This window comes from Carettochelys insculpta, chromosome 4, assembly GCF_033958435.1.
Source record: "Carettochelys insculpta isolate YL-2023 chromosome 4, ASM3395843v1, whole genome shotgun sequence".
NCBI lineage: Eukaryota > Metazoa > Chordata > Testudines > Carettochelyidae > Carettochelys > Carettochelys insculpta.
In genome coordinates this window covers 18,467,381-18,487,389 of record NC_134140.1, presented here as the reverse complement: position 1 = coordinate 18,487,389, position 20,009 = coordinate 18,467,381, and positions in this window count along the sequence as shown.

Genomic DNA, 20,009 nt, shown 5'->3' with positions numbered 1-20,009 from the left:
CGGAACAAGTGGGCTACCCTGCTGGCCCCTTATTTGACCAGGGGGGCCCAGAGGGCTTATCAGGCCCTATCTATCGAAGATGCCCAAGATTATGACTGGGTGAAAGCAGCCGTCCTCGATGCCCTGGACGTTACCCCTGAGACCTTCCGCTGGCGGTTCCGGACCTTGACCTATGACTCGGGGGCCCGGCCGCGGTGCGTGGCCCAGGAGCTAAGGGACGCATGCCGGAGGTGGCTGCAACCGGAAGTGAGGACCTCCATAGAGCTCATGGAGCAGGTCGTTTAGAGCAGTTCCTCTGCATCCTCTCTCCAAGAGGGCGGGCTTCGGTGTGGCGCCACCGGCCTACCACCGTTCAGGCTGCTGTCGACCTTATGGAGGACTTCCTCGTTGCGGAGGAGTCAGAGGCGCCCACGGGCGCGGCCCAGGCGGCACGGCCTACTCGCCGGGGAGTCGAGAAACAAGGGGAGCCCCGCTCCAAACTGCCCGGCCTGCTACGGGAATCAACCGGTCCCCATTGGAGGCTACCCTGGAAGCCAGGCCCCAGTAACTCCCAGATGGGATCCGACGGGGCTACCAACATGCGGCTACCAGGTCCAGGTGGGCGCCAGACGCACGGGGGGCCCCAACCAGTGCTGGGACCCTGCTTTCGCTGTGGGCAACGGGGACATCTCCAAAGGGACTGTCCAGAACAACTCTGCAGCTTTGGCCGAGTATGGGCAGCTGAAAAGAGGGCACGACCCCCACGATTACGGTCCCGGTCCTCGTGGGGACTGAGGCCACGGTCGCCTTAGTGGACTCAGGGTGCAGCCAGACCCTGGTCCGCCAACAGGCCGGCCTGGAGGCTGACCCCACCCTAGGGACCATTCGGCTGCAGTGCATTCATGGCGACGTGCGTCTATACCCCAGCGCGCGGGTGCCCCTGACGGTGGCAGGGGTGACCCATCATTTGGTGGTTGGCCTAGCACCCCGACTGGTGTACCCAGTGGTGTTAGGCCGGGACTGGCCAGGCTTCGTAGGTATCTTCCGCCCGGCCACTGGACTCAAGGGGGAGGCGGCCCTGTCCTGGAGGGGAATACGCCAGAGGATCCACCTGAGGAGAGGGTGGGGCCGGACCTGGGACCCCTAACTGAAGGACCCACCGAAGGCTCAAAGGGGACCAGCCCCGATGACGGGGTAACCTCAGATTTCTGCCGGGACCAGAGAGACGACCCCACGCTAAGCCGGGCCTATGCCCAGGTTGCGGCAGTCGACGGGGTGGCAACGGACCCCCAGCTCATGGCACAGTGGCCCCACTTCGAGCTGCGCCAGGAACGGCTGTACCGGGTGGACTGGGACCCCCAGACCCAGGAGCAACGAGCACAGCTACTGGTGCCGAAATGCCACCGACGGGCCGTAATGAAGTTGGCCCATGATATCCCCGCCGCCAGCCACTTGGGCCAAGAAAAGACCTTAGCCCGGAAACTTTCCCGATTCTTTTGGCCAGGGGTCTACCAGGAGGTCAAGAACTATTGTAGCTCCTGCCCCGTGTGCCAGCTTGCTGCTCCCCCGCGGGTCCCTAAGGCCCCGTTAATCCCAATGCCAGTGGTGGGGACCCCGTTCGAGCGGGTGGCCATGGATCTGGTGGGCCCCCTCCCTAAGAGCGTGGCCGGGTATCAGTTTGTGTTGGTCTTCGTAGACTATGCCACCCATTTCCCGGAAGCCATCCCACTGCGTAATATTACGGCCCGCACTATCGCGGGAGACCTAATGAAGATCTTTGCCCAAGTGGGGCTGCCACGGGAACTTCTGTTCCAGAGCTTAACCAACTTTATTCTTAGAAAGCTAATATCAAACACACAGATCCATTGCTGCAGATGAAGCTGATATCTTCAGTGGATGTGAAAAATAATCAATCACCATCCTCTTTACAGATGCAGTATTACCCTGGGAAATTTAAGTGAGGTTTTGTCCTAATCTGTCTCATATGCTTTGTTAACAGAACAGAGCAATTCATGCATCTGTGGAGGGTGGCCTAGGAGCAATGCCTGTATTGTTTTGATTTCTAATAAACAAACAGACAGCTCTGGCTGCAGCCTGCAGGCTCTAGTTCTCCCATAATTACTTCTCAGTGGACAGGGTCACAGTTTTGGAGAATTTTTTTCGGGGGGTAAAAAGATTGATAATTGTTTTCTGAAAGTGTGCTGGCAAAACAATATGTTTTTCATTTCCAGAAAAATCAATGCTCAATGAACAAAAGAAGTGGTATCAAAAACCAGACTTCCAGTTACTTAAAAATTTCAACAGCATTTTGATAAAAGTTTCAAACACAAACATTTTAATGCCTCTTGTGGGGGGTGGGGTGGGAAATGGTTCACTTCTAAAGTTTTCAAAATCAAAAGCTCTTGGAAGTTTGATGTTTCTGCCCCTACCCTCACCCTAAGTACCTTTTCAGTGCACAATCAGCTTTATTCCTGTGACAGGTCCTCTCTTGTGCCTATGGACACCCCCTTCCACTGAGGCCAGTGCGGAAATCTTTAATCGTTTTCTTATCCCCAAATGAGGCTATCGAGGCATGGTTGTTAATAATAACTCCGCAATTTCACATTTGAGTTCTTTCAGAACCCTTGGGTGAATACCGTCTGGTCCTGGAGACTTGTTACTATTCAGCTTATCAATTAACTCCAAAACCTCCTCTAATGTCACTTCAATCTGGGAGAGTTCCTCAGATTTGTCACCTAAAAAGGCTGGCTCAGATTTAGGAACCTCTAACATCCTCAGCCGTGAAGACTGAAGCAAAGAAATCATTTAATCGCTCCGCAATGGCACTGTCTTCCTTGATCGCTCCTTTTATATCTTTATCGTCCAAGGGCCCCACTGCTTTTTTAGCGGGCTTCCTGCTTCTAATGTATTTAACAAACGTTTTACTATCATTTTTTGAATTTTTGGCTAGCTGTTCCTCAATCTTTTTTGGCTTTTCTTACTACATTATGACACTTAATTTGGGAGTGTTTGTGTTCCTTTCTATTTTCCTCACTAGGATTTGACTTCCACTTTTTAAAAGCTGCCCTTTTCTCTCTCACTGCCTTTTTAACATGGCTGTTGAGCCATGGTGGTTCTTTGTTAGGTCTCTTACTGTGTTTTTTTATTTGGGGTATACATTTAAGTTGGGTCTCTAGTATGGTTTGAGCGATCAGGAAGCAATTTAGCATGTGTAAATCTCTGGGTAAATGAATGATAAAAAAGGAGATTAGTAAAAATCTACAGAATCATAATTTCCATAGCACTGTCCTGTTTGCCAGCATCACAAGTGTCACCCTCTGCAGTGTGGAAGGGACTCTGGCTGTCCCTCCCCCACCTGCTCTGAGCATCAGGGTCTCTGGTTGGTAAAAAGTTTATAATATGGTATTGCTGAAAATGAATCAAGATGGACATCATTCAAAAGCCTTTTCTCCCACAGACACGATGATACAAAGCATAAGACCATGAGAACAGCCACAGTGGGTCAGACCAAAGGTCCATGGAGCCCAATATCCTGTCTTCTGATAGCGGCTAATGCCAGGTGCCCCAGAGGGAATGAACAGAACAGGTAATCATCAAAGCTGCGTCTACACGTGCACGCTACTTCGAAGTAGCGGCACCAACTTCGAAATAGCGCCCGTCGCGTCTACACGAGTCGGGCGCTATTTCGAAGTTAACTTCGACGTTAGGCGGCGAGACGTCGAAGTCGTTAACCTCATGAGGAGATAGGAATAGCGCCCTACTTCGACGTTCAATGTCGAAGTAGGGACCGTGTAGACGATCCGCGTCCCGCAACGTCGAAATTGCTGGGTCCTCCATGGCGGCCATCAGCTGGGGGGTTGAGAGATGCTCTCTCTCCAGCCCCTGCAGGGCTCTGTGGTCACCGTGGGCAGCAGCCCTTAGCCCAGGGCTTCTGGCTGCTTCTGCGGCAGCTGGGGATCTATGCTGCAGGCACTGGGTCTGCAACCAGTTGTCAGCTCTGTGTATCTTGTGTTGTTTAGTGCAACTGTGTCTGGGAGGGGCCCTTTAAGGGAGCGGCTTGCTGTTGAGTCCGCCCTGTGACCCTGTCTGCAGCTGTGCCTGGCATCCCTATTTCAATGTGTGCTACTTTGACGTGTAGACGTTCCCTCGCTGCGCCTATTTCGATGTTCGGCTGAGCAACGTCGAAGTTGAACATCGACGTTGCTGGCCCTGGAGGACGTGTAGACGTTATTCATCGAAATAGACTATTTCGATGTTGGCTGCACGTGTAGACGTAGCCCAAGTGATCCATGCCCTATGGCCCCTTCCCAGCTTCTGGGAAACATAGGCTAAAAATACCTTCCCTCCCTATCCAGGCTCATAGCCACTGATGGACCTCTACTTTGTGGATTTATCTAGTTCTTTCTTGAAACCTGTTAGGATCTTGGCCTTCATGCCATCCTTTGACAAGGAGTTCCACAGACTGACGGTGAGTTGTGTGAAGAAGTGGTTCCTTTTTATTTCATCGTTGTTGTTGTTTTACAGCTGCTATTATTCATTTCATTTGGGAAATCCTAGCTCTTGTGTTATGGGAAGGAGTAAATAACTCTTCTTTATTCACTTTCTCCACAGCAGTCATGACTTTATAGATCTCCATTATGCCACCCCCTTTAGTTATCTGTTGTCCAGGCTGAAAAGTCCCAGTCATATTAATCTCTACTTCTGTGGCAGCCATTCCTTACCCCAGTCATTTTTGCTGCCTTTTCTGAACCTTTTCCAATTCCAATATATCTCTTTTGAGATAAGGCGACCACATCAACATGCAGTATTCAAGATGGGGTGTACCGTGCATTTCTATAGACACAGTAAGACAGTAAGATACCCTCTCGCTCATTATCTAACTATTTGTTATCTAATTCCCAACATTCAGTTTGCTTTTTTGATTGCTACTGCACATTGAGTGGATAGTCTCAGAGAACTATCCACAATGACTCCAACATCTCTCTCTCTCGAGTGGCAATAGTTTATTTATTCCTGATCATTTTATACATAAAGTTGAGATGGCAAACCTAGAATCAATAACATAGGTATATATTTGAGAAAACACTTAACATCAATCTTTGGAATTATACTTTAACACAGGCATATCAAACCTGCAGCCCTCATTAACTGAAATTATGACCTCCACTGACAGTACAGTGCTGTCAGTTAATGCTCGAAACACGACATTTCTTTTAAAACTAGAGATTACTGGAAGTGGGAGGAGTTTTTCAAGCTGATTGTCAGCAAAAAAGAAGTAAGTCAGTAGTATTAATTATTGTTTTTTTTCTTCGTAAGCCAAGAGAGAACTGCGACGAGGCACTAGTGGAGAAATCCTCCTCTAACCAGGACTTAATGGAATCCACCCACAGCTGCTATGCAATAGTTACATAACATGTATTACACAATTCATTAAAATCCCCCAATTTATCACAAAATTCCTTTTTAATCCTTTTTTCCAGGGCTGCAACACTCCTGGGAAAGAACAGAGTGGGTGCTCAGTATCCACCAGCCACAGGTGTTTGGTGGCTCAGGGAGAGCAGAGAGTAGCTAGGAGCAGACAGGAGGCGCCTGGAGGCGGTGGAGTGGCAGAGGCAAGGCCTTGGGGCAGATCCCCCCCAGGGAAATCTAAAACTCAGTGCTAATGCTAAGTACCCAGATATAGGTGCCTTTAGGGATCAAAGAGGAATAAATGCTAAGTAGAAAGGTGCTTCCGGTGCTTACTGCTGAGAAATGGTGGGATATGAAAGTCAGCACATACCCTTAAAAGCCACCTCGATCAAAAGCAGAAGAAAGTGCTAATGCCAACAGAGCTGATGCCCAGCAGCTAACTTGTTTACAGAAAAGCATTTTATCCAAAGGTGAAACTAAGCCCGTACGCTGTGGTGCAGCACTCTGGTAAGAGACTGGCCAGCCGGAAGCAGGGCTCTGGATGCTGCTGGCACCTTGGGCTGCACAGCTGCAGTGCACACAGGTTCCATCTCTGGTGTTCAGGCAACCAGGCAGCGTGATCCCCACTGCCCTGGGAATCCAGCAGCCAGGCAGCACGGTCCCTGCCTGTGCAGCCAGGCCTGGGGATCTGGCAGCTGGACATCTGCAGTCCCTGCTGCCCTGGGGCTCTGGCAGCTAGGCAGCATGGTGGCCAGACTCCCAGCCCTGAGCTTCCCCCAACCCCTGCACTGAGCCCTGCACCCTCCAGAACATCCCGTCCTGACCTCCCCATCCCTGCCTTGACCCTGCACTCCCTGCCACCCAACCCCTGCCCTGAGTCCTGCACCCCCACACATCCCTAACCCCAGTCCTGACCCCCCGACCCTCTACCCTCACTTTTTCATCACCCACATCCCCAACCCCTGCCCTTAGCTGCCCATACCTGCCAGCCCCTGCTTTCTGTTCCCCCCCCACCGCAACCCCCTGTCATGAGGGCCCCCATCTTACAGTAGCTGTAAGAAATTGAAGTTATTTTCACCTCTGATTCTATGCTGCAGTATGTGGGAGTTTCAGGGATCCATAGATTATGCCCAGCCTGAAAAAATAGTGCTAAGAGATCCCATGCTGCTACTTTAAGTGTTGTACTGATGGCCCCGGTGACCTTAACAGCAGCAAGGCATTACAGGAAGCAAGTTTCTTTTGTTTTCTTTTCTTTTCATTTTGTTTTTTGCAAAATATCTTGTAAGTGTGTAGTGGCCTTTCAGTGTAGCAAGCATAGATGGTATGGCTGAGGTACAAGCTCTTGCCAAGCCAGAAACTGTTAATATTTACTAAGGTTTGCCTGAATGCTGCAGTATGAGGCTGCAGCAAATATACTAGATGTCGGATGACGTCCACTTTGTCTCTGAGACGTATGTAGAGGAATCAATTAAAAATATTATCAGAAAGAAGAGACTATGGTCTTGCACATGACCAATACAAAATCATCTGCTCCTCGAACATTGTCGGTGTCACAATGAAGATCGTTAACTGTACTCCTGGCAGGAAACACTCCAGAATGTACAAAACTGCTCAAAGCCCTTTGTCTCTGGAGAAGGTCTGCACTGTGGCCATTGCATGCTGGAAGGAACCCACACCTCTGTGGATGCAAGCCCTGAATGAGGGCTCAGAGTTGACAGGAAGAGCCCCAACCAGCACTGCCAGCATCCCTGGGGAAGGCAGACAGTGGGGGAGCTACTGTGAAGTAGGTCTCTAGACCAGAGTCTCTTCCAGATGAAGACTGGCTCCTGGGGATGGAGTAGGAAGGGAAAGAGCATTCTGTGAAAGAGGAGACCCAGGAGGGAGAAACAGAGGATTCCCTTCCTAGGAAGGACAAGGAAGAAACCTGGCTGGCAGACCAACCGAGTGGAATGGTGTAGGCTCTGGTAGAAGAAACCCACAATGAACAGGTTGGGGCCTGTGGGCAAATCCTGAGATAGGGGCTTAGAAGAGAGTGGAAGGAGAACCTGGAGATAAACTGCCAGACTCCTTGGGGAAGGACAGCAGTGGGATAGTCCTGCTGAGGAAGAGGCAGCATCTCAGAAGCTTTGCAAAAGCCAGGAGAAGGACCCAGAAGCAGAAGGTTTGCATACTCCAGGAGGCAAAGTAAAATAAGGCATTAACTTAGACTCCAGAGATTTTTTGTGGACTTTCATTTTCACCTGTCTGTCACCCCAACAGGGACTGAACTTTTCTGTGACTTGGCCAAACCCTGGAAGATCTAGTTAGAGGCAGACAGCCTGCACGAGGCTCTGGAAATGAAATGAGGAGGACCGTAAGCCCTGATAGGAGGGAACACTTCAATCTATGGATTATTATGCCCACATCACTAGGCCCCAGTACCCAATCAATGATTTTGTCAGTGGGATTTGGCTCACATAGGAATATCGTATGCTAGTACCTACAGCATCCACATGCTGAATTCCCATATGAATGGGATGGTGGATGCATGGTAGAAGTTTGTGGACCACATCTGCCCAGAAGTGAAATTTTGGACCACCTCAGTCTATTGCTCAAATTCACAAGCTACACAGTTGTGAGTGTGTGCGTGGCACCTCCCAAAGTGCCAAAGAGCCCAACCCACTACAAAACAAACCCAGCACAACACAAAACACCAGGTTTTTCCCCTTTTTGTACTTGACCTTCAGCTCTGTTGTGCCAGAAGCAAAAAGCAGATCTATTCAGTGCTTTCTCATGCCACTAACATAGCTCAAACAAGGAGGAACTTCCCTAACTGTGTGTGTCAAGGAGCAAGGACAAAGAAGGATTGAGATTTCTGTAAACTCCCGATAAATCTTCCTTGCTCCAGCTATTAGTGTTTGGGTGCAGTTTGCTCTGTCTATAGATTATAATACAGACTTTTAACATCCTGAGAGAAAACAGTAACAGTTCTACCCTCTGACCTGCATCCAGCCAGTTCAGCACCCAGGTATACAGGACAGCTGAAATACTGCACTAGCAGAGTGGGAGGGGAGTTAATCTACACACAGTAATGGTGTCTCTCATGCTAATGGGTCCATGTAACACAGAGCTGGTTGCAGGATGAATCTTGCTGAGGCTCTGTGTAACCTTGGGTGGGTACTTCATTGCCCTTTGCCACTGCCTTATAGAAAGAAACAAGCTCCAATTCCTGTAGAAAAATAGCTGGAGACCCCGGAGTTTCACAAGGATTGCACAGGGCCAGCCTCCTCGCATTCAAGACCCAAAAGGAACTCAAGAAATGAATTTAATCAAATAGCTTTATAAAATCTTACGATGAACAAAATCTAATTTTTACAACATAAGAAAACTCTTCTGTAAACCCACAGATGTTATCTTCACAGCTACAATGAACACAAAGAGACAACAAAAGTAAAACTTGAACCCTTCAGTCCACATAAAACACAGTAAGAAGAAACTGAAAGATTCCAACAGCTAAGGGTTAGAGCCCCTCAAGTCCCCATTAGTGCCTTTGATCATCAAACTCTGCTGTTTTGTGTGGACTGAGCTGGGCTTCTCTGCAGTTAAGGGCTTGATGCAAGAATTACTGGGTGAGGTTTATTGCCTGTGTGATGGAGGCAGATCAGCCTAGATGACCGTTATGGTCTTCGGTGACCTTAGAAGTCTGTGACTCTTAACACATTGCATATTCCTCCTTTTATTCAGCCTCTGTAGATCTAAGACTGGACTCAGCCATTCCCTTGCATGTGAGCCTATCAGGAACCGGAATTCTGCTATTTAAGTCTCTGCAGCAGTTTCCCCAAGGCCTAGCCTTGCCCCATTCACACCTGCCAATGCGGAGGGACAAAGGGACAACTGCACCTGGGCCAACAATTCAGAGGAGCCTGGGACTTGTAGCAGCTGCCACTGCTACTGCAGCAGTGGTGGTGTCGATAGCCCAGGCCCTTTAAATTGCTGCCACAGTCCCAGGTGGCACATTCTGGACAGCGCTGGGCAGGGGTGTGGGCTAGGTTGTGCCTAGGGCTGGCTGCCCTGGCCCTGCCCTTTCCACCCAAGGCCCCACCCTTTCCAGGAGCACAGAGTCACCTCCCCCACTTGCAGACAAAATTATTTGTTTGTGGGTCGCTGCAGAGGAACCCTCTGGAGAAGAATTTTCTGAAATCCCAGCAGCTGCCTAGTCTGGGAGCTGTGCAGTTCACAGAAACTAGTCTGTATACGTTTCCTATCATGTGTGAAGGCTTTCTCTCAGCACAATTTCCTGTACGTGCTGTCCACCCATTTTTACACACATGTAAAGTGAAACCAATGAAAATGACAAAACCCCTCCCCTTCCTGAAAGGCCTCTGAATAGATTTTCTATGGGTCTACATATGAAATGCTCTTCAGGTGCCTCATCTCAAATACACCAGTCTCACAGTACAGTAAACTCAGCTGTGCTTTACCACCTGACAGAGTTCAGGAAATAACCACAGAGCCTGAGATTCCCAACAGTAACAGCTTTGCTGGAAAGACTTCTGAAGGACAGAAAGCCTTTAGTTTCACCCCTTGAACTGAGTTATGCAACAGTCCCTTGATAAGTAGCTGCTTTTCAACATCTTTGTTGTTTGCAGTATAGAAGCATGGGATTCTTTCAGTACTAGCCAGTCAAGTCTTTGCTCTATTGTGAATTCATCCATTCTTCCAAGCTGAGCCACTATGCAATTGGTGGATCAGCAAAAGAAGAATTTCCATTACTTGGTACTAAAATATCAGAGCTCATGTACTCTTCATTTGCCACAAGAGGACTGTGTAGTCAGATGCACACTAATGGCCAGATGAGACTCCTAGGCTGTGTCTACACTACAAAATAACTTCGAAGATGCTTACCTCAAAGTACAACTTCGAAGTAGAGCATCCACACACAAAATGCACCCTCCCTTGCTTCGAAGTAGGCTTTCCCCTACTTCGAAGTTAAACCTCTACACACAAATACTCCCTACTTTGCAGTAAGGAGACAGGAAATGATGAAGACATGGGGTCACATGGCTGATAAGCCCTTCCAGGCTTGCAGCCAGCCAACCCCTTAAAGGGCCCCTCCCAACACCCACAGCCCACACGTGCTCAAGGCTGACAGGCTGAAGACAGCAGCAGCACGTACACTGGGGAACAGCTAGGGACCATGCCAGCTCCCTCCCTCAATGAGGACGATGCCCGCACAATCCTCATCAGCCTGCTGACCATGCCGCTCGCCTTGCAGCACCAGCAGCGTGGGTGGCTTGCTTTCTTGCTTGGGACCCAGCCTTGCGGCCCTTGCCACCCTTGTGCTGCCCCTCCCACATTCCCCCCCCCAAGCCAGAGCCAGTGGGCCTATGCCACCAGCACCGAATGGTGGGACTGGCTGGTGCTGGAGGACTGGGGTGATGAGCGGTGGCTCAGGAATTTCAGGATGACCTGGCAGACATTTGAGGACCTCTGCCACTGGCTCACCCCAGTCCTCCAGCACCAGGACACCCGTATGTGTCCAGTGCTCCCAGTGCAGAAGAGGGTGGACATCACACTATAGCGGTTGGCCATCCCTGACAGCCACAGATCCATCGGCCACCAATCTGGCACAGGCAAGGCCACCATAGGAGCAGTGCTGAAGGAGGTATGGCCAGCCTCCATCATGGACCCACCCCGAGGAGGGGTGACCAGGGAGGGGGCAGGGGGCTCCTGGTGGGAGACAGGGGGCTCCCGGTGGAGGGTGTGGGGCCCGCAGTCCGGTGGTCATGGACGTATCCTCCTTCCCCCTACAGGTCATCCAAGCCATCAACAGAGTGCTTCTGCAACGTGTCATGATCCTGGGGGACCTGGACGCTGCCCTCAGTGGATTCACGGACCTGGGCTTCCCCAACTGTTTTGGAGCCCTGGACAGGAAGCATGCTGCCATCCGGGCGCCAGACCACAGTGGGGGCACCTACATAAACAGGAAGGGGTACCACTCAGTGGTACTTCAGGCCCTGGTGGATGCAAGGGGCTATTTCCTGGACGTATGTGTGGGGTGGCCAGGCAAAGCCCATGACACTTGGGTGTTCTGAAATTTGTGGCTGGGACGCCAGATGCAGGAGGTCACGTATGTCCCCCCATGGGCGCTTCTGCTTGGGGACATCATGATGTCCCCTGCATCATGGCTGATGCCACGTACCCGCTGCACCTGTGGCTCGTGCGTCCCTATAGTGGACACACCGTGCCAGCCCAGACCATCTTTAACTGTCGCCTCAACCGTGCCAGGGGCACAGTCGAGTAGGCATTCGGAAGGCTGAAAGGGGGGTTGCGCTGCCTCCTCATTAGGCTGGATGTCAGCCTTCCAAATGTCCCTGCAGTCATTGCCACCTGCTGTGCCCTCCATAACCTTGTGGGGGGCCGCTGGGAGCCCTTCATGCAGGGCTGGGCTGTGGACTGGGGGGCCAGCTATGAGCAGCCACCCACTGCCCTGTGCCGTGAGGCACAGCAGGATGGGGTCAGGGTCCGGGATGCCCTGTGCTGGGCCTTCACACAGGGCCAGCCCTGACCCCCCCCCCAGCCACACACCACACCACATACCACACAACCCTGCACCCCTCACACACCCCACCACCACCAACAACCCTCCAGGAAGCACCAGGGACATGGGCTAGGGTGAGAATGGGAAGCTTTAATGGGGGAAATAAAGTAACATACAATACAGAATGGAATGTGGAAACCTTTGGTGTGCACAGGGGGACTGGTTGGCAGTGGGAGGCAGGGGCGTGGGCAGGCAACTGGACTGGAGAGGGGGGCCAGTGTGGGGTTTGGGTTAGTTGGTTTGAGGCGTGGGGGGCCGGGAGCCACGTCAGCCATGGACACCCGTACTGCCCCGGGACCAGGGTCTCCTGTGGGGCTGTGATGGGACCAGGACCACAGGGAGGTAGGGCTGGGGTGGGGTTGCCACAGGCTCTGCCCCCATGGGGTATGCAGGAGGGGCCAGTGGGGCTGTGCCAGGAGCACCTGCCTCCAGCAGCAGCCACGGGGCCAGCTCAAGGTGCTCAGCTGGCGACAGGTCTGCCATGCATCGGGCGGTGGCTGGAAAGGCAGCTGCTGTTGGAGGGGCAGTCGTGGCCAGAGGGGCGGCTGCGACTAGAGGGGTGGCTGTGGGAAGGGTGGCCACGGGATGGGCTGGTAAGGGGCGGGAGGCTGGGCAAGGTGGCCAGCCACGGCCTGGAGTACGGCATCCATGCTGTTGGCCAGCCTCGCCCACACGTCCCACTCCATCAACAGCCATTCCTGCAGCATACTGGTCAACTCCCGCACAACTGCCCCATTGGCGGCTGCCTCCTCATCTCTCCACCGCTGTCTCTAAGAGGCCCGCCCACGGCCATGGGGGGATGTGGGCTGGGACAATGCGGCAGCCTCCAGCCTTCCGCCACTGCGGCCTGCTCAGGTCTGCAGGGTTGGCAGGCTGGCGAGGGACCTGTGGAGACAGGAGGGGACAGACCGTGAGTGTTGGCTACTGACCTGGGGGTGGGAGGGTGGCTGGATCTCCCACTCCCTTGCCCCCTGCCCCACGGGATCCCGGGTGCCCAGGGGTTCCCGCTTGGCGAGGATCAGCCCGTGCTCCCCACCATCCCCAGGTGTGGGGGCTGTGGGGCTATTCTGGGAGAGGCTCCGTCCCCATCCCTTGCGATGTCCTACTCGCCCTGAACGTACTGGCTGTGACCTCCTGGGGCTGGGGCTGGGGCAAGGTCTGGCTCATTGGTGCCCAACTTGGTGTTCCAGAGGGGAGGGCGATGACAAGGGTCACATTGCTGGAGCCCTCGTCATCGCCCTCAGTCTTGATTGGCTGGTCTCTGTGTGGGGGATGGGTGGTGCCGGAGGGGCCCGCCTCCTCTCCTCTGTCCACAGTGGGGGAAATGGTGGTGTCCAGGATGTGCTCCGGACTGGGCACCTCCCTCGGCCCCCCAGGAGCCTGTGCAGCTCCTGGTAGTGGGGGCAGTACATGGGCCATGCCCCCTTCCTGCTGGCAGCGTCATGGGCCTTGATGTACGCCTGGCGCAGCCCCATGACTTTGATTCGGATGTTGCTACTAGGGGAGTCAGGATGTCCTCGGGCTGCGAGACCACTGCCCAGCCAGCCAAAGGCCTTGGCATTTCGCTGGTGGGTGCCGGTTTGCCAAAGGACCTCCTCCCCCATGGGGCGAGGAGGTCCTTCAACTCCGCCTCTGTCCAGGGGCTCCCCTCCTGTCGGGGCCCTTGCCTGGGCCCTGCGACCCCCTCAGGCCCCTCCTCTGGAGCCCCCAGAGTGGGAGGGGGATCCTGCTGTGACACCATTGGGGGTTGCTTCAGGCAGGGGCAGTCCAAGGCAGAGCTCATGCTGCCCCTACTTGTGGGACACTCTCAGCTTCCTGCTTGGGGTTGCCAGGGAGCTGCTTCCTTTAAGGCAGCCAGCAGGGGCCACAGAGCCCTGCCTGGGCTAGCCAAACTGTCTCCTTCCTCTGGGGGAGGGCCCCTCCTTGGAGGACTCCTTACTTTGAAGTAAGGAATGCAGAGCGGCTACATGCATTAACTTTGAAGTTAAACTTCAAAGTAAGCCTCTACTCCATTCCTGGGAACGGAGTAGTGACTTCGAAGTTAGCCTCCCTTACTTTGATGTTAACTTTGAAGTAAGGGAAAGTGTGTGTGGACACTGCATGCTACTTCGAAGTAGCCCCTTACTTCGAAGTTAACTTTGAAGTTAGTTAACTTTGAAGTTAGTTTGTAGTGTAGACGCAGCCCTAGTGAAAGTGGAGGAAAAGACTCCCACTGATTTAAGAAGAGCTAGATGGAATCCTTTGCAAGTACATTATAAAATAAAAGATTTATTGTGAGGTCGGAGGTACCTTCAGACTCTCCCCTACAGTCTGCCACACTCACTCACTTGAATCAAACTGAACTCTTCGCTGCGGAGGCACTGACATCCGATGAGCGTAAACAGTGCCTACTACAATTGGGCTTAACCTTCACGGGGAGCCGCAGGTGCTGCGGCACTGCAGGTAATTGCTATACAGCGATATGTTACAGATCGCTTGGTTTCTCCCAACACCATTTATTTTTTAAACAGCCTGTATAGATTTCTAAATGCTTAGGAGCCTTGAGATGGAACTGCTGTATCATCCACAAAGCTCCTTCTTCCTGCACAGAAGATTTGGCCTTATCTAAATCCCTTAAACTGTTCCCTGAAAAAGCTCATCAACATGACAGGTGCCTTACAAGTGCGTGTGGCATTAATATCTTTCACATACGGCACGAAGACACCTTTGCTACTCTGTGTACGGCATACTTGGAGCATGTGACTAAAGGGCAGACTATTAAAGTCATCTGTACAATGGTTTCCTGGACGTCAGCTGTACTCTGAGTCATTAGGTACACAAAGTACCTGTGAAATGAGTCCAGGGCAATGAGATCGGGATAGTCTTGCAGAAAACAACAGTAGAGAATACAGGTGATGAATTCTGAAAGATCTCATGTGTTATAAAACGAAGAGCACGACCAGTATTTTGTGTGTGAATAACAGGGCAATATAGACAAACTTGAACTGCATGAGAAAAAAGCTAAGTTATATACGTCCCCAGTGCTGCTCTATTACACATTGCACCATTTACTGCTAATATTTCTGAAAGCAACACACTTGTACATTTATTCTCTTTTGATTTGGTTCCTGGTAGGCTAATTCTCTTTAGAGAAGCAGGCAGGCCATTTGGGTAATTTACAATTCTGATTCCATTCAGCATTCCCCTGCAAGCTAGCAAATGTATCTGGAATGCTTGAAAGAGAAGCTTAAAAATATTTTCCCCATTGCCTGTGAATTCTTACTCTTAAAATACTGTCAGTCTTCTGGCAAACACTAAAGGAGAGAGCTTATAAAATGGTTCCACCTTAATGAGGTTGACTGTCGAAAAGAGAGATCTATGGATAATTTGCTTGTTTAATATAAATCATATTTGGGAAGCATGGTATAATGTGTGGTGTCCAATACCCTAAGCACTAGCCACACTTGGCTATTTGGCCAGTTCAGTGTGGTTAATTGGCCTGACCATTAAATACATTTTCAGAATAACGTGTCTAGTTCACTGTAGCAGTATCCACTATAGTGGCTACTGCATCAGAACCGGTCGAACACTACGGGTATAACGGCTGAAGCCCAGGACTGGATGCTGGGAAAGCTGGTAGCATTCCCAGCTGAGTTACACATTTCTTGGGCAACCTCTGTTGGTTCCACTTACGATGGACTTTTCAAAAACTGCCATGTGACTGTAGGATACCCAGCGTTACACATCTTGAGCCTGATGTTGAGCACCCACAGCTACAGTTGGGTTTTATATTAGCCTATCACAGGGACACCATTTCATCTTTGATGTGGGGCAGGTCAAAGATGCATACCACAATAGTGAAGGAGAAGAGTGAGGGCATGAGGGGTGCAAAGTGAGGACAGTGGCTTCAGCAGTATTACTGAGCATGCTCACTACAAACCAAGCAGCAAATCAGGTAGAGGGGACCGACTGTCAGCTCTTTCCAGGGGCTACTAAGGCACTTGAAAACTATTTTTGGCAGATAATTTAACAATTAGCTGGCAGGAGCACTGCATCTAATTCCCATATAAAAGAAAATAAATATTAGATCCATTACACTCTAATACAAACATATTCTGACATCTTTTGGCAAATCACCTAAGGGACTTTGTTATTAACTCTGCAGAGAGAGAGGGAGAGTCAGGACTCAAGAGCTCTATCTCAAGCTCTGGGAAGGGAGTGGTGTCTAGTGGGTTACAGCAAAGAGCAGATACATCTGGGTTCCATGTAAGAACATCAGAATGCCCATACTGGGTCAGACCAATGGTCCAGCTAGCCCAGCATCCTGTCTTCCAGCTGTGTCCAATGTCAGGTGCTTAAAAGGAAATGAACAGAAGAGGTAATCATCAAGTTATCCATCCCTGTGGTCCATTCCCAGCTTCTGGCAAAAAAAGGAGTGGGACACCATCCCTGCCCATCCTGGCTAGTAGCCATTAGTGGACATATCATTGAAAATTATTGGAATTCTGTTATAATTTGGGACATTCCACTATGCCTGGCAGTTGGGTTCCACAGGTTGACCATGAAGAAATTTCTTTTGTTTGTCTTAAATCTGCTGCCGATACATTTAATTGGATGACCTTCTTGAGTTATGTTAAAGAGTAAATAACATATCCTTATTCAATTTTCCTACACCATTAAATGAACTCTAACATATCCCCCGCCCTTTTGTCTTTTCTTTTCCAAGATGAATAGTCCCAGTCTTTTTAATCTCTTCTCATTTGGAACCTGTTCCTTACTCTTAATAATTTCTGTTGCCCTTCTCTGTACCTTTACCTAAACCAATGTCTTTTTTTTTCTTTTTTTAAATAATAGAAGGAGTGACCAGATCTGCATGCAGTATTCAAGATGTGGGCATACCATAACTTTATATAGAGGCAATATGATATTTTCTAATTATCTATTCCTTTACTAATCATTGTCAGTAGTCTTTTAGATTGTCACTGAACATTGAGCAAATGTTTCAGGGAATGATCCACAATTATTCCAAGCTCTCTTTCTTGAGTGGTAACAGATAATTTAGACCCCATACATTTTGTATGTGTAGTTGGGATTATGTTTTCCAACGTGCATTACTTTGCATTCATCAGCATTGACTTCCATCAGCCACTGAGTTGTCCAGTCACCTAGTTTTGTGAGAACAACAAGAAGTCTTGTGACACCTTATAGACTAACAGATATTTTGGAGCATAAGCTTTTGTGGGCATCTGATGAAGCGGGTCTTTGCCCACGAAAGCTTATGCTCCAAAATATCTGTTAGTCTATAAGGTGCCACAAGACTTCTTTTTGTTCTTGAAGCTACAGACTAACATGGCTACCTCTCTGCTACTAGTCTTGTGAGAGCCCTTTGTAACTCTTAGCAGTGAGCTTTGGACTTATCTCTTTTGAGCAATTTTCTATCAACTGTAAATTATGAAATCTCTCAGTTTACCCTCTTTTCAAGATCATTCATGAATAAGAGCTTGATAAATTTTTGCAGGTTAGGTCCATAAATGGCTATTAGCCAGGGATAAAGTATGGTGCCCTAGCCTTCAGAACAAGGGCAGGAGATGGATGGCAGGAGATAAATCACTGATCATTGTCTTCTGTTCTCCTTCTCTGGGGCACCTGGCATTGGCCACCGTCGGCAGATGGGATGCTGGGCTCGATGGGCCTTTGGTCTGACCCAGTATGGCCATTCTTATGTTCTTATGTTCTTAAGTTGAGTAGCACTGCTCCCGATACCTACCCCAGGAGCACACTATTTATTTCTACCCCTTTTCCTATCTTTTAAGTGAAATACTTGACAATATTTCCATGATGATTTTATGAGCCTTTAATTACTTAAATGGCAAGCGTATTCTTATCTTAATTACCCCACTGCCCTCTGTTTATAAACAAACACCCTGTCCCAAAGGCAAAGCTGGGAGCAGCATAAGCTCTGTTACAGTAAAGGCCTATATCCTTACCCAGGGGTCAGCAATCAAAATACTAGGAAGAACCACTTTTTTTTTTTAATTTGGTTAAAAAAAATCAGTAATTCAAGAGCTATAGTGGGTGTGCATATGAGATGGTCCTTAATAAGTAACATCAAACCATACTTTTTGTGATCCCTATTTTAAAGACAGTGCGTGTGCACACACGATTTGTAATGAGATATGTTTGCGATATAGCAAGAAAGCCACCATCTTCCTTTTCAAAATCAAGACTATATTACCAACATTATCAAAACAGAGGTACAGTATCATATCCCACAAGGAACTGCACATACTAAAGGGGAAGTTAGCCAACATTTCGAGATGACATATCGTTTGCCATTTAGATATAAGTTGTTCATTTTGGGGATTTTAGATGTTCACCGTTTATCGAAAAATCGGTTTTTTGCAGTTATCGTCTCAGACAAAGAAATCCTTACCGTCCAGAGCCACAGGTTGCAAATCCCTTCCCTAATCCCAGATACAGCTCTTAAGCGGACCTCAAATATGAAATTCAGAGGTTCAAATTTCAGGGGGGGCTTCAGCACCAGCTAGCTCCCCCAAATGGTGCCCATGTCCTATCAGCTTTGAAAATCAAGCTCTGAAGGCTCATGAAGGCTAAGAATATGTTAAGGGTCAGATTCCCCATTTCTGTAAATAGCTGCGGACGAAGGCTGAGTCTACACGGTGTGACTTTCCTGGTAGGCCCATGCTGATGAGCAGCCTCGAAATTGCAAATGGCTGCTCATTAGCATGGTCCCGTCGCTCATTAGCATAGCTGTGCGAGAGCTTGGTCTCGGCAAAGGCAGGTGCCGGCAGTAAATAGGCCGTGTGGACATGCCCCTGCTGGCACAAAGCCCCTCTGTCACCAGACCCTTATGCCTCATGCAAGCAGGGCCAAGAAATCCCTTCTGGTTTAAAGTGACAGCTTGTAATCTTTACACAGTTTAATAGATGATAATTAACTTCTGTTACCAAATCACGAGTTTAACATTATGGGAGCTTGTATTTCGCTTCAGCCAGTGGTGCTTGCCAGGGAGAGAAAGTGACACCTGCCCTTGACCTGGTTCCTTACCGGTTCTGTCTGGGTCACTCTAAACAGAAGTACTCTCTTCCACTCCCTTGCTTAGCCACCCACTTCCTGCATCACCACAACCTCCTCCTCTTCCTCTCGGCACCGTACAATCTACAACCCTCTTCACTGAATTCAGGAGCCACATCTTGTAACCAGACTGGGGTTTTTAATCTGGTGACTGTTGATCAGAGTGCCTCTTTATTATCTCCCTTTTTACCTTTCCACATATCTCACTGGTCACAACATCTAGTTTACCACCCCTTTCCCTTCCTCCCTTATTTCTCTCCTGTAATTTTGTACCAACATAAGAGGGAGAAAATGCTGGGAAGCTTATGTTATGGATTTTTCACTTTTTGCTGCCTTTTGTGGAGTGCTGTAAATTGGATCTGAATAAATCAAACGTGGTACTTAACTGACCTCTTGAACAAATCCACTAGAGTCTTCTGAGTGGTAGACTAGAGCAGACCTACATGGAATTTGCAGTGCAATATGGCAGGGGAGTCTCCCATCATTTTTATCTAATGTTCCATTCAGCTCCTGCACAAAAGAGTCTGCCAGTCTATTGGATGGTGGGTGACAAACGACTGACTTAGCATGTTACACCCACTATCAGGTCTGGAATGCCTCACATAGTGGCTGTAGTAATGAAAGGGCCTGACTATCAGGCCCAGTATAAGGCTAAAGGCCTAGGGCCTGAACAGCACAAGGAGTTAACTCTACTAATATAAAGCAAAAAGCAACAGTCAGATCCTGCTCACAGGAATTTGGCAGAGACAGAGATGCTGCTATCAGAGATACACACCAGCTATACACGTAAATGTTCCAGAATGGTAACAGGACATTTTGCATGGTACCAGTATACTCCCCTCAGATTAGCAGGTACATTCCAATCCGGGTTCAGTACAGGGACAGGATGAGACCATGATGGTTAGTGTTGTTTTGATCATACCACCATCTACAAGGTGGATGGGTGGTATATGACTATGTCCAGGGG